The sequence below is a fragment of the Anas acuta genome, chromosome 16 (genome assembly GCF_963932015.1).
Source record: "Anas acuta chromosome 16, bAnaAcu1.1, whole genome shotgun sequence".
Classification (NCBI taxonomy): domain Eukaryota; kingdom Metazoa; phylum Chordata; class Aves; order Anseriformes; family Anatidae; genus Anas; species Anas acuta.
The window spans coordinates 1,922,848-1,935,596 of NC_088994.1; the positions used below are offsets into that span (position 1 = coordinate 1,922,848).

Sequence of the window (12,749 nt, forward strand, 5' to 3'; positions counted from 1 at the left end):
TTGTAACAAAGATTTATAGTAAATACTCTATTCCTTTCCGTTATATAGTGAGTATAATGGCAATTTATACAATTGCACTCCATCAGAATGACTCTAAGCTTGCAAAGATGTTTTGCTTTGCCTGTAGGTAGCATGTAAGATATGAGAACTGGATGGTGTCTCATTTATGAGTGGTCTTTATTTTGTCATACAAGGTTGCATAATTCTAGGTGATAATACAGGAGACAAAGAAAAGGGGAAAAACAACTTTTGTGAATGATGGCACGTGTCATAACATACAGAAAGGATAGGGAGCGGGAAATAAAGCAGTGAGAAGAAAGATAACCTGAAAACATTACCGATTAAAAATTGCTCCATCTGTGAGAATGCTCTCATATCAGGGCTGATTTGTTTGTTTTAAATGAACTGTTTTCAAATATGAGTCTTATTTGTTGAACCAGACACAATTTTTAAATGGTATGGCTAAACTAGATTTCTTGAAATAGCCAAAATGCAATAGGTGTGAATGGTGTTGTAAAGACACAGCAAAGCCCAGTCTTGCATGGAAGTTTCAGTCGGTTTCAGTGCAGGTTCCAGCTCAAAACACTTTCAATAAAACGACAATGTAGAAGAAAAAACAATACGCTCTAGCAAGTGAAAAATAAATGGTAGCTTTATTGGTTTCTCAATGAAAGTGTGTTTTGTATGTGTTTTTAATCAAAATACACAAGTGTCAGTATCGTCTGAAATTAGGCCTGATCTCTCCCTTTCTCAACAGAATGCAGTGAAGAATTTTGTTTGCAGCAGAACTTTTTTTTGTAAATGAAAAGAAATAAAACTTCTTTATATAAATTTAAAAAAAAGATTAAGTGCTTCATTTTAGTAAACATGTATAGAAAACAATCAGATTGTACGGAGCAATGGAGAGTATGTTCTGTGTATGCACAGTCGTGCTTGCTTTGTCTCCAGTGAAGTTGCACAGCGTCTGTTCTGGGCTGTGCACAGAGAGCTCTCTAGCTCTTGGGACAAATTCTGCAGTGCTGTGGTGGTGCAACATACCTGACCTATGAAAATAAGGGTTTTGTCAAGGCAGTGCTGACTTCAGTGCTTGTTAGTATAGCTGTTTAGATCTCAAGAAGAGTACCTCGGACTTTGTATCAGGATAAATGAAAGGGAATTGGATTATTTTATCCAGAAACTAAGTAATCTTAAGTTTTTCTTTTCTGTTGTTGGCATGCATGAAACCCCCTGTGAAGTATCTTTCCTTAATTAGAAGATTGTACAGCAACACATTTCCATATTTTACCAGTATCAAATGTTGGAGAGGTTATGGAGACACAATTCTAGTTTAACAGTAACTTCTGTAACCTAATTCCAAAAGAATTTTACAAGAGGGACAGAGGCAGCAGCAGTAACTGTATATTACATATTTTTGGAAACTGGTAACCGGTTCAGGGAAGGGTACAAGGGAAAAGCTTCAGCTGATCAATTTGCTGTTGGCAATTTTTTGTCAGTCTTTATATTTAATAATTACTGCAAACACAGCTTGTAATCGGGTGTGATACAGCTTAGTCTGGTTGTAGTTACCTCTGGTTGAGGTAGTTTAAGTGGAGCTGGGGCCAGGGTTGAAGAAGATCCACCTTTCGAAGTGGGCCATTCGTGAATGAAGGGAGATTGTGTTTGGATACAACAGCCAAATCCATATGTAACTACTTTGTTACTTTAACAGCTTATAAAAGAAGTTGTAGTAGAACTTTGAGGCTGCAGGGTTAAAGATGTTATCAGTTGTCCAGGTGGAACATGTGTCTAAGTGAAGAGTGAAGCATGAACGCAAGACCTGCAATTTATCAATTTTTTCCAGTTGCATCTTCATTATGTTGCTGTGAATACAGCCTGGCTTGAAAGGAAGAGAAGTGTTCATGTGCTCATTCTCTTGTCCTTGATCTTTGTTATATATGTATAATACTACTGCTGTGACTTGTAACCGTGTGAACATAAACATCCTGTGATGAAATTCTAAGGTAAAGGCAGTTACTGAGATGCATAAATAACAAATGAAAGTTGCTGAGATTTAATCTGGAGATTGATGTACAGACAGTAATTCAGAACTGGTTTTCAACTCTGAAAGTGTTTTTCATTTGTGGCGACACAAATAAGTATTTGCTGTATCTCTATTTTATCTCCATGCAAACTAATCACAGAAGATATGAAGGGAAGTGTGAATTTAATTGCGTCTTTCAGCCAAGCCTGCTGTGGAAGACAGTAACCTCGGAATTCTCAACCAGTTGCAGGAGGTGTTTGCTTACTTGCCAGAGAATCCCCAATGATACAAACAAATAAAAATGATTGAGAGTTCTACTAAGGAAACCAAGTTTCAGTTCCCTAGTCCTTCACCCATTACTGTGGTGAGAATATTTAATCAAACAGTATCCAAGTTATAAAAGTATGATCAAGAAAAAAGATGCTACAAAAATGTGATCCGCATAAACAATTTCTAGTGTACTGCATAGAATGTGTCTTTGGAATTAGTATGCTGTACCAAGGAGTTCTGGGGCAATCAACGACAGCAGTTGAGTTGCTGGCTGATTAATTTTTCATATTTTCTTAAATCTTAGCTGTATATATTAAATTTATTTCTCAAATTCCATAGATTATACTTTTGACTGGGGATATGTAGAGTTTTATATATATAAAACTCTGTTATGAGCGTTTTTCTTTGTTTTTAATGTGAACTCAAAGATACCTTTTAAAAGAAGAAAAAGGAAAAATTGAACCTGTTGACAAATACAATAGGACTCTGTTTCCACTGGGGAGAATGTGGATGCCGATAGTTCACCTGGACTGCTTCCATTGTCATATTTGTCTTCAGAATGGAGAATGTGGAAATGTTGACCATTCTGCGAATTTCATGATATTTCAGTGAAGCTTGGGTTTTATCTGCTTGGTTCAGGTGTAGCCTCTTGTTTCATGAAGTCTTAACTTTCAGAACTGTACAAATGTGAAGGGCAGTGTGTTTCTCAGTGCTAGATGAATCCCAGCTTTCTAGTGTTAGATGGATTTCCAGTAAAAAGATAATTAAAATAAGGTTATTTCTTCTTTTAGGTAATCTGGGCTACAGTATTTTGACCAGACAGAGCTTTTAACTGCAGTGTCATATACAAGGAGAGGTAGGATACCTGAGGTGCCTGACTAACTGACAATTTCTGGTGATGCTGCAAAAATTAGAAGTAACCTTTGTAACTTTTCTTCCATAAAGTAGGAAGGGCTGTTCTTCAAACTGACTAGAAGACAGTATAGTCCTGTGACTTGGAATGATTTTGAAGTTGGACTATTTTAGCACCAGTCTACAGTAGCACTAAAGGGTTGTATACATGATGTAATTTTAACAGGAGTGATCTAAATTAACCACCCTTAGCAAACAGCATATTTGACATCATGAACGGCCATGTAAGGAACAGTTCTGTGGACCCTGCAATCTGTAATACCCTTCCCTTCTCTTCACTGGCACTCTGAAGGTCATGGAAAAAGCAGATAATGGAACGCTAGCAAAGGCTGTAGGAGAGCGTTGCATTTGTTTTTATTTAGTCTCTTTTCTGTGTGTTTTTATTTAACAAAATATTTTGGTATATTTAACATGACTGAAGATGAAAGTTGGAGCGAGCAAAATTCATACATTCTAATTAACTTTGTCTGATCTTAGACTAATCTGCGGGTTGATTGGAAGGACAGCCATTTGGTGCTGTTAGAGCTACAGAAATGGCATTTATAATTCAAAGCAACATTTCTTGAGGTTCACGTTAGAGTGGGCTGTCAAAATGGAGAAACAAAAAATATTGCTGAGCAAATAGAGAATTCTAGCAGCGTGCTTGAATTTCAATTTCCTGTGATTACTCAGGGGCAAGGTAAATCTCTTTCACAAAGATTACAATGATCTGTGGTCAGTAAAATATACAAGAATCTTAGTCTACAATAGCAACCATTTTTCTGAACTTCAGGAAAAGAGAAAGGATGCAAAGAACAAATGCCTGGCTTTATTTTTAGCATGTGTGTATGTGGTGGTTTAACCCTGATGGATAGCTGAACTCCTCCCCAACCCTGTTATCACTCCCCCTTCCCAAAGGGAGTGTGGGGAAAGAAAGTATGCTGGGAAAGAAAAAGGCTCCCGGGTTGAGATAAGGATAATTTAATTAAAATGAAAAGAAGGAAAAACAAGGAAGGGCCATGAGGAAGCAAAAAGAGAAAATGTTTATTTTCTATTTCTCATCAATGAGCAATGTTTGACTGTGTACCTCAACAGGCATAGCAGTTCTGCAGGAGGTCAGAGGCTTTCATAACAGGAGCCTCCTTTCTCCTTCCCCTTTTCCCAGCTTTTATTGCTGGGTGACACTGTATGGTGTGGGCTGGCCCTGTGCACAGTTTAGGTTGGCTGTCCTGGGGGTGTCGACTCCCCAGCTCTTGCCCACTGCAGCCTGTTGGCTCTGTGGGGCTGGAGAGAGCCTTGATACAATGCCAGTGCTGCTCAGCCATAGACCGAACACTGGTGTGCTCCAGTGCAGAGCACAGCATGGGGACAGTCAGCTCTGACCCAGCCAGTCCTGGTATGGTGTGTGCATATGTGTGTATGTGTACGTGCGTGTCTGTAAGCAAAGATAACTTCTGGGGGGGTATGCATATATATACACTTACACTTGCATACATTTAAATACATACTAAAAAAAAAATAATCTCCTTCCCACTTTCTTCCCATGTTTAGCAGAAGTTTCGCTTATTACCATTTTTCAGGACTGCTGTACACTCCTTTGTCCATCTGGAAATAGAGGTTCAGATCCATTCGCTGCTTGCTGACACGTCTGTTCAGCCATGTTGGTGTACTTCCTTCCTGGGAGATGAATCGGCACTATGCTCCTCAATATTTCTGAAGTAGCACAAGAGGACTTAACACTAGTCGATGGGAAGAAGCCTTTTAAATGAAGGGTACTCCTTGTCCTACCCTCCCGTACCACATGTCCTGGGTGTCTGAGGACCACTGAGTAAAATGTTCCTCTTCTAATAGCTGGATAGCCAGAGGGTAAGAACTGTGAGTTCTCTTAGCCTTTTTTTTTTTAATTAATTATTTAGATTTATTTATTTGCTTTCAACTGCCAATGCAAAATAGACAATAAGAATCCAAAAACTTGCAGTCTGTCTGAGAAGTTACATTCCTAACTCTTTGCGCTTGGTGATATAAAGCTTGCCAGTATGCTCAGTTGCAGTATTGCTTCTTGACCAAACTGGCTGTATAAGCCTTAGCTGAATAATTACACTACCCTAGAACTGCTGCGGGGCATTGTTGGCCAGTCAGGCTCCAACTTCAGGAAATTTGCTTTGTGATGTTTCTTGCGTGTGTTCAGAGTGCTGACAAATCAGGCTGTTTTCCAAACTGTTCTGTTAATCTGCTGTTCCTGTTTCTTGGTGTGCTTGTCACAGACCTGAGGTCAAGGCTGGATCTGCCTCTCCTGAAAATGATCTGTGGCTTTGCACTTCATTGCTGATAAGAATATATGTATGTGGCACTTGGGGAGCACGGAGTACAGGAAAACAGAGCAGTCGCTGGCCCTTGATCAGGAAAACATTGTCCTAGAGAGGCTGACGATGTTTTGTACCCTTTAAGGCACCCTTACTGGTTCGTTTAGCCATGTTGGTTAATAGGGTGTCTGGAACTGCACTGCAAGGCAGCTTCCTCTTTTTAAATAACACAAAGCCCAGCTGAATTATATAAGGAGTTATGATCACCGTAGGCAAGAGACTTGTTGCGGTTTATACTTGATGAAACCATCCATGTGTCTAAACTGCTTAGCAGTGTACGTGAAAGGTTCATGGCTTTGCTCACTAGTAAATGTTTCAGGTAACTTCTTTCCTGCTTTAATCATTTCTGCACAAATGGTACATGCTTGCTGCCCATGAGACGTAACCAGGAGAATAAAGCATATGATAGACTTAAACCTTAGCAAAAGGCTTCCACGTTCTTTCCAAAAGGACATTAGACGCTCTGCTGCTCCTGCAAGTGCTGCAAAGTCAATAAAATGTAGATCTGTCAGTAGCTGACAGGAACTGGTGAGGGAGAATTTTCAAGCAATATTCTGCTTCGGCATTTTAACAAGCTGTCAGAAATAAACAACTGCAAATATCCAGATGCTCGCACCATCAAAGAGGTGTGCTTTTAAATGTGACAACAACCTGCACTGCTCAGTAACTTTATGCTCTAACAATGACTATGGGGATAAATAATTACAGTAAAATATAAGGATGAGGGAGTCAAACAGTCTAACATTGAGGTGAAAGAAGGGAAACAATAAGAGTTAACAACAGTCTTTGCAATTTATTAGGTATTGAAAACAGACCGCACGAAGCTACAAAGAATGTTCTTTTAATAGAAGTTGCATCAGCTAAATTAGGTATCCAGACTGTAATGATAGTTTTTCCTCTATTTAAATTTGGCTCCTAAATTAGATGTCCTGAATCACCTTCTGCAGAAACTCACTTTTATTCCATTTCCTTTACACGGAATTCAGTACCCTAGCTTAGACACCTAAAGAAAAGAGCTAATAATAAGTACTTCTTCACACTTCTTAATATTGGATTCCTAATGTTATTTAGTTCCAATTAGATTTTGGACTAAATATCAGTATCAATCTATAGTTGGTTTTATTACAGTTTGCAGAACACTTAAATATTTTGGATGTTATTGATGCTGCACTCTGGGACTGAGACTTACTATCTAGAGAAGAAGAAACAAAACTTGTGATTTTGTCTGCTTGTAGACAAAATATTCATGAAGCATAGTAAACAATCTTAGCATTCTAATTTACATTTTCAATTTTGCCATCATTTTATGTCTTTGCCTCATTAAGTGGAACTGGGAATAACATTTAGAATGAAATCATGAAGAACTGAACAGTAAGTAAAAATTAGCCAGAAAAACACCAAACATAAAAAGTGCCTGAGAAGATTTCTCGGAGACGGTATTCTTGAATATCATAGAAATGTGCTCCCGTTCTGTAAAGCTGTTCTGCTAAATACTTACCTGCTAGTGTATATTGGGATCCATGTTTTTAATGGGATGACTTTATAAAGTTTTCTTCATAACTGCTTTTCCAGTCACACTGTAGATGGGCGCCTTGATAGGAGAGTTACAGTAGAGGTAGGTAGGTAGTTGCAGCAGAGGTAAATTAGGTATCTTAATGACAGTTCAACAATAGAGTGCATTTAAAATTGATTATTTAAGATGTCTTTGCATCATTTATGTAAACATGAATGGTAACTGTGGCACTGGAGGAAAAAAAAGAGATGATAGCTATTCTCATGACAAAAGTTTAATGAAAGTAGACCTTCTGCTTTTAATGGTGTGATGTTCTTAAAGGCTATTTATAAGTACAAATTTTATCTGTGATGGAAAAAACTTCACAGATGAGTACTCATGAGAGAATGTTTAAACTAATAACGAAAGATGTTTTAGTGAAATATATTTGGGAATCCTATGGTGATTGTCCTTGAAGTTAGGAAAAAGTGGATGCTTGTTCTACACTGCCTAGCTTTTCCTCAGAGGAGGGATTAAAAGTAAAATGTTCAAAGCTTTGTCTCAAAGTTAAGAAAGACAGATGTATGGGAGAGCATCTTTTTCTGGTTACAGGTGACCATTGGGAGAGGTGCACAATAGGTTAAAACAGGGAACTCCGCTTAATTTCAGTTAACCACATAGATAGTTTTTTCTTGCAATGACTTTTTGAAGGCTTAGTATTTAAAGTCTCCTATTACAAGGGTAGCTGTGATGTCTTAAAAAGAAGATAATGGTAGAGGTTCTCCCCTACCACATGCTTGAAGATAGCTACTTAGAGTGGTAGGATAGAAATGGCAAAAAATAGTCTGTGTTTTGGTATGCAAAGTGGTGGAGTAGCTACTCAGAACGCTTTACACACATTTATTGACCTCTTGCAATCAAGTATTTTGAATAATAGAAGTTATGTGCAGCAGTGTCCTTAGTCTCCATTATTAAATGTGTTGTTATTCAGCTTTCTTATCAGAATTCTTTTTTCAGTGGATGAATTGATATTAGCTATGATGAGTTTAAAGGATGACAGACATGAGGTCTGATCATGGTCTGTGATGTCTTCTATAACTTTTGGAAGCACAGCCTAAAAGCTTAGCTGGAGAATTTCACTTTAATACAAAAGCACCTTTTTATGTATTCAAAGATGCAGAAGAAAGTATCTCTCTGAAGACTCATGAAGCAAGAGAAGGTTTAGAACTGAACTTAATTACATTAATGCTCTTTGACTGTTAATAGTTACAGTCTTCAGAACATACCTGATATGTGAAAAAAAGAACATTGTTGAAGAATAAGATCACAGGAAGCCTCAGTTTTAAAAAATTAAACAGTTTGTAATAAGATGTTAACTGTTTAACTTCTGGATTTTAAATACAAACTGAAATGTAGTTAAGAAAAGGCACTTGATAAAACTTTTTTCTATTGAATTCTGTATTACCATTGCAAAATGTTCTTGTTTGCTGCTGGAATGATTTAGTCTCCTTGGCTTCTATAAAACAGATTTTGTACAACTTTTGTAGCTACATTTTTTTTCCTTTCTTTGGAACAGCTGTTAATCTGAGAAGACTGTCTTTTTCCACTGTGTTCCAGACTAACTGCAGCTTCTGTAGGTAAGACCAGTGATGTGTGATACAAACAACCTTAGCCTCCGTGTATCATGTACAATATTTCCTTTCATCAAAGATGTCTCAGATGCAGGAATGACCAGACGATCTTACTTGGAAATAAAACATCAGAAAGAAGAAGAGCAGCCATTTTTATGTTTTGTCATTTCTGAAGTCTTTTCTTCAATATATGTGGCAGAATTGAAGGATACATACATGTTGTGCATTTTATTCCTCATAGTGTTTGGCCATGGATTTGATAATTCGTATTAATTTTGAAATTCCACATAAAATACTTTGTTCTTCATCCCTTAGGTGAATATTTCTCCTGGTGTGGAGTCTGTATACCTCTTCATTTTTGTTAATACCTCTCATTAGGCCTACAGTTAAGGAAATCTAGACTTTCAAGCCTTAGGGCTTAATATACTTCTTATGAGGAGTTCTAAATACTGTAATTCACATATGTCCATATCTTTAGGTTTCTATACTGAAAAGTTTAGAAATAATATCTATTATAGGGGAAGATCCTTGGATCTAGGAAGAACTTTGCAAGGCATGCTTATCCTTCATTCAGGATAACAATTACATACATAATTTAAGAATAGACATGATGGGAAAAGAAAGAAAAAACTCATAGCCAGGTGGTCTGGTGTACCATTACCCTTTCAGACATTTCATGATGATTCTGTGATGGTTGTCCTGCTCCAGATCTCCTGTCCTGAAACCAGGACATCTCCACAGTAAAAACAATAAGCTTTTGACCTCTCAGTTGAATGATCCATGTGTAATAAAACCTGTGAAAACAGTGGCAAAGCTCACATACTCTCTTTGTGAATATAATATAGCACCCAGATAAGCTATTTTGTGTTCCATTTTAGAAGTAATTCAAGGAAAATTTTCAGGGATTATCGGACTTTGCAATTAGTGCCATCAGATCTTCAAGAAGCAGGACATTAGCTTAACCTTGCCAGTTCACAACAACATCCATCTGCTCACACCCATGCTTTCAATTCTGAAACAATACCAGAGCTGTGTGCTGAGAAAACCACAAACAGCATCATTCTGAGTGAGATTCTTGATTCTCTGAAGTATTTTAGTCCTTCAGCATCAGAAGAAAAGCTAATGATATAGCCTTGAGAATGTCCTGGGGAAAAGGAAGATGAAAGGTGCCCCTTGAAAATACAGCACAACAAGTTTGTGAGAATCTACAAGAAACTGTAAATAAATGTTCCTGGCTTTATCATATTTTTGAAAGGGTTTTTTCCTTACCATCTTCCATTCTCTATTTCCAAAATGTCATCTTGTAAGGGATGAAGGCTGACCTTTGCTACTTGATGATTTTCTGCTGGACAGTTTTGCATTTACCTTTTGGATCTGAAATTTAGGGATATTAAATTTGGAATCCAGAGTTATAGCAGTATGATTTACTATGTGCTTGACCCTATTTGCAAAGTATACAGTAACTTGGAATGCTACCTGGATCTATGCAGAAATTATTAGGCTTTCTGAAGCACAGTAAACTTTAAAATCAGTAAGTGATAGCCAGGGCTTCCTTGCTTATGACTAGAAAAGAGATTACTTTGTGTAACAAGCATAGTTAGTTCTATCTTAAGGTGTGGGAGAGGTGGTAATTCACTTCAGGTGTTACCCCATCATCACCCATTAGGTGTTTACATTTGAACTTCAATTATAACTTACTACAATTATTATAATATGATTTCAATGCAAGTGTGCTTTTAGCAGATTACTGAACTGGTTTTCACTATTTTCACTGTCAAGGTGTAAAACTTCCACTTTACTGCAGTTTATTTACTTTTCCTGAGTTAATAATCCTGAAATAATGCACAGAAAACAGATCACTTCCATTTCACAATTAACAATGTTACCTACTGCAGAAGTAAATCTTGCTTGTTTTAAGATGTAGGCAGACTATTTAAAAACACAGAATCACAGAATTTCTAGGTTGGAAGAGACCTCAAGATCATTGAGTCTAACCTCTGACCTAACACTAGCAGTCCCCACTAAACCATATCCCTAAGCTCTACATCTAAACGTCTTTTGAAGACTTCCAGGGATGGTGACTCCACCACCTCCCTGGGCAGCCTGTTCTAGTGCCTAACAACCCTTTCGGTAAAGAAGTTCTTCCTAACATCTAACCTAAAACTCCCCTGGTGCAACTTTAGCCCATTCCCCCTCGTCCTGTCACCAGGCACGTGGGAGAACAGGCCAACCCCCACCTCGCTACAGCCTCCTTTAAGGTACCTGTAGAGAGCAATAAGGTTGCCCCTGAGCCTCCTTTTCTCCAGGCTGAACAAACCCAGCTCCCTCAGCCGCTCCTCGTAGGACTTGTTCTCCAGGCCCCTCACCAGCTTTGTCGCCCTTCTCTGGACCCGCTCGAGCACCTCCATGTCCTTCTTGTAGCGAGGGGCCCAAAACTGAACACAGTACTCGAGGTGCGGCCTCACCAGAGCCGAGTCCAGGGGGACGATCACCTCCCTAGCCCTGCTGGTCACACTGCTTCTGATACAAGCCAGGATGCCGTTGGCCTTCTTGGCCACCTGAGCACACTGCTGGCTCATATTCAGCCGACTGTCCACCATCACTCCCAGGTCCTTCTCTGCCTGGCAGCTCTCCAACCATTCCTCTCCCAGCCTGTAGCTCTGCTTGGGGTTATTGCGCCCCAGGTGCAGGACCCGGCACTTGGCCTTGTTGAACTTCATGCAGTTGACCTCAGCCCATCGGTGCAGCCTATCCAGATCCTCCTGCAGAGCTTTCCTACCCTCGAGCAGATCGACACATGCACCTAACTTGGTGTCATCTGCAAACTTACTGAGGGTGCACTCGATGTCCTCATCCAGATCATCGATGAAGCTATTAAAGAGGACCGGCCCCAGCACCGAGCCCTGGGGAACACCACTAGTGACTGGCCTCCAACTGGACTTGACTCCATTTACCACAACTCTTTGGGCCCAAACACAACAGTCTTATCAACAGATTTTCACTGTCACTCAGTTTATCTATGTGACAAGTGCTCTGTTTTTTGTCACTGTTGTTCCTTTTTTTTTTTCTTTTAGGTAAGTTGTTTAATTGCATGGAATTGAGTTGATCACTTTATGCATGTAAATTTTTTCTCATCTGTGGATAGAAACTGGAACCTATAGTCAGGCTCTGCTATTTAGGCAGCTGGAAGGTAGCTCTCAACAGCAATGTGTGATGCTAGAAGGTGCAGGTGAATGCAAAGTGAGCTTCCTTGGTTGAGGAAACTCCAAGTCATGTTAGCAGTGGGAACTCCCTGCCTCCCCCCTGCCCCTTTTTCTTGGGCACCATTTTCCTCCATGGAAACAAATGCTGATCGTGAGCTGCTTCCTGCTCTGAGAAATTTAAACGTTTGGGCAGCATAAGGCACAAGACAATGGAAATGCAGTTTATCCTACTGTTTATGCTTAAAAATACTGTTACCTACATTGTGTGTGTTTTTGTTTTGTGTTTTTAATACATTTCTAAAACTGGTCATTTTTCAGTGTTTCAAAAAGCAATCATGATATGCAAGTCAATGCAGAATATGTTTTCAAGGAGTACTGTTTGCCAGAATCGCTGCTAAAAATGAAACATTCTCTTAGGACTTTCAGTACGCTCTACCCTGAAGTGCTTAAAGCTTTGTTTTAGAGAGCTTTGCCATTAACGCTTGCTACACTACAAGGGGATTGTTCTGAATACAACCCTGTGCAGTTGAAAAGTACCAGAATTGACGGTACGGCATGCTGTCCACCATTCCTGTTGAATAGCACTGTATTACTTCACAAGAAGTCCTGGTTTTCCTGGTGTATGCTTAGAACTGAAAAGGTTAAGGTTGCATTGTACAGGTGGTGATTTGGTGATTTGAAACAAAGATATAAGTCAAGATTACCCTTTGTGCATTTTTGTTGCTGCTGGTTTAGCAGGTCAAAGGCTGCTCAGCTGGAGGTAGTTTGCTCTCCTACAGTGCTTTCAGTACAACAGAACAACTGACTGTTGGGTGTTTTGTAGGTCAGTGTTGCAAAGACACTGGCTTCAGCCACAGTTCTCAGCAACTCTTCAGAAAT

At 39.0% G+C, this 12,749-nt stretch overlaps 1 protein-coding gene across 15 annotated transcripts in view; it reads left to right on the top strand.

Annotated features, from left to right (window-relative positions):
* Nucleotides 1-12,749, top strand: part of SULF2 (sulfatase 2) — a 165,187-nt gene that overhangs the window by 35,986 nt on the left and 116,452 nt on the right. For 3 of the 15 annotated variants that reach the window (XM_068701030.1, XM_068701042.1, XM_068701036.1), the window contains exons 3-4: nt 4,762-5,047; nt 8,613-8,673. The exons of 6 other annotated variants lie outside the window; for them this stretch is intronic. The gene's annotated coding sequence lies outside the window, so the exon portion shown is untranslated. Of the gene's footprint in view, nt 1-3,081; nt 3,147-4,761; nt 5,048-8,612; nt 8,674-12,749 lie in introns of all 15 variants that reach the window. 6 more of the 15 variants (XM_068701033.1, XM_068701040.1, XM_068701032.1 and 3 more) reach the window with 3 other exon arrangements.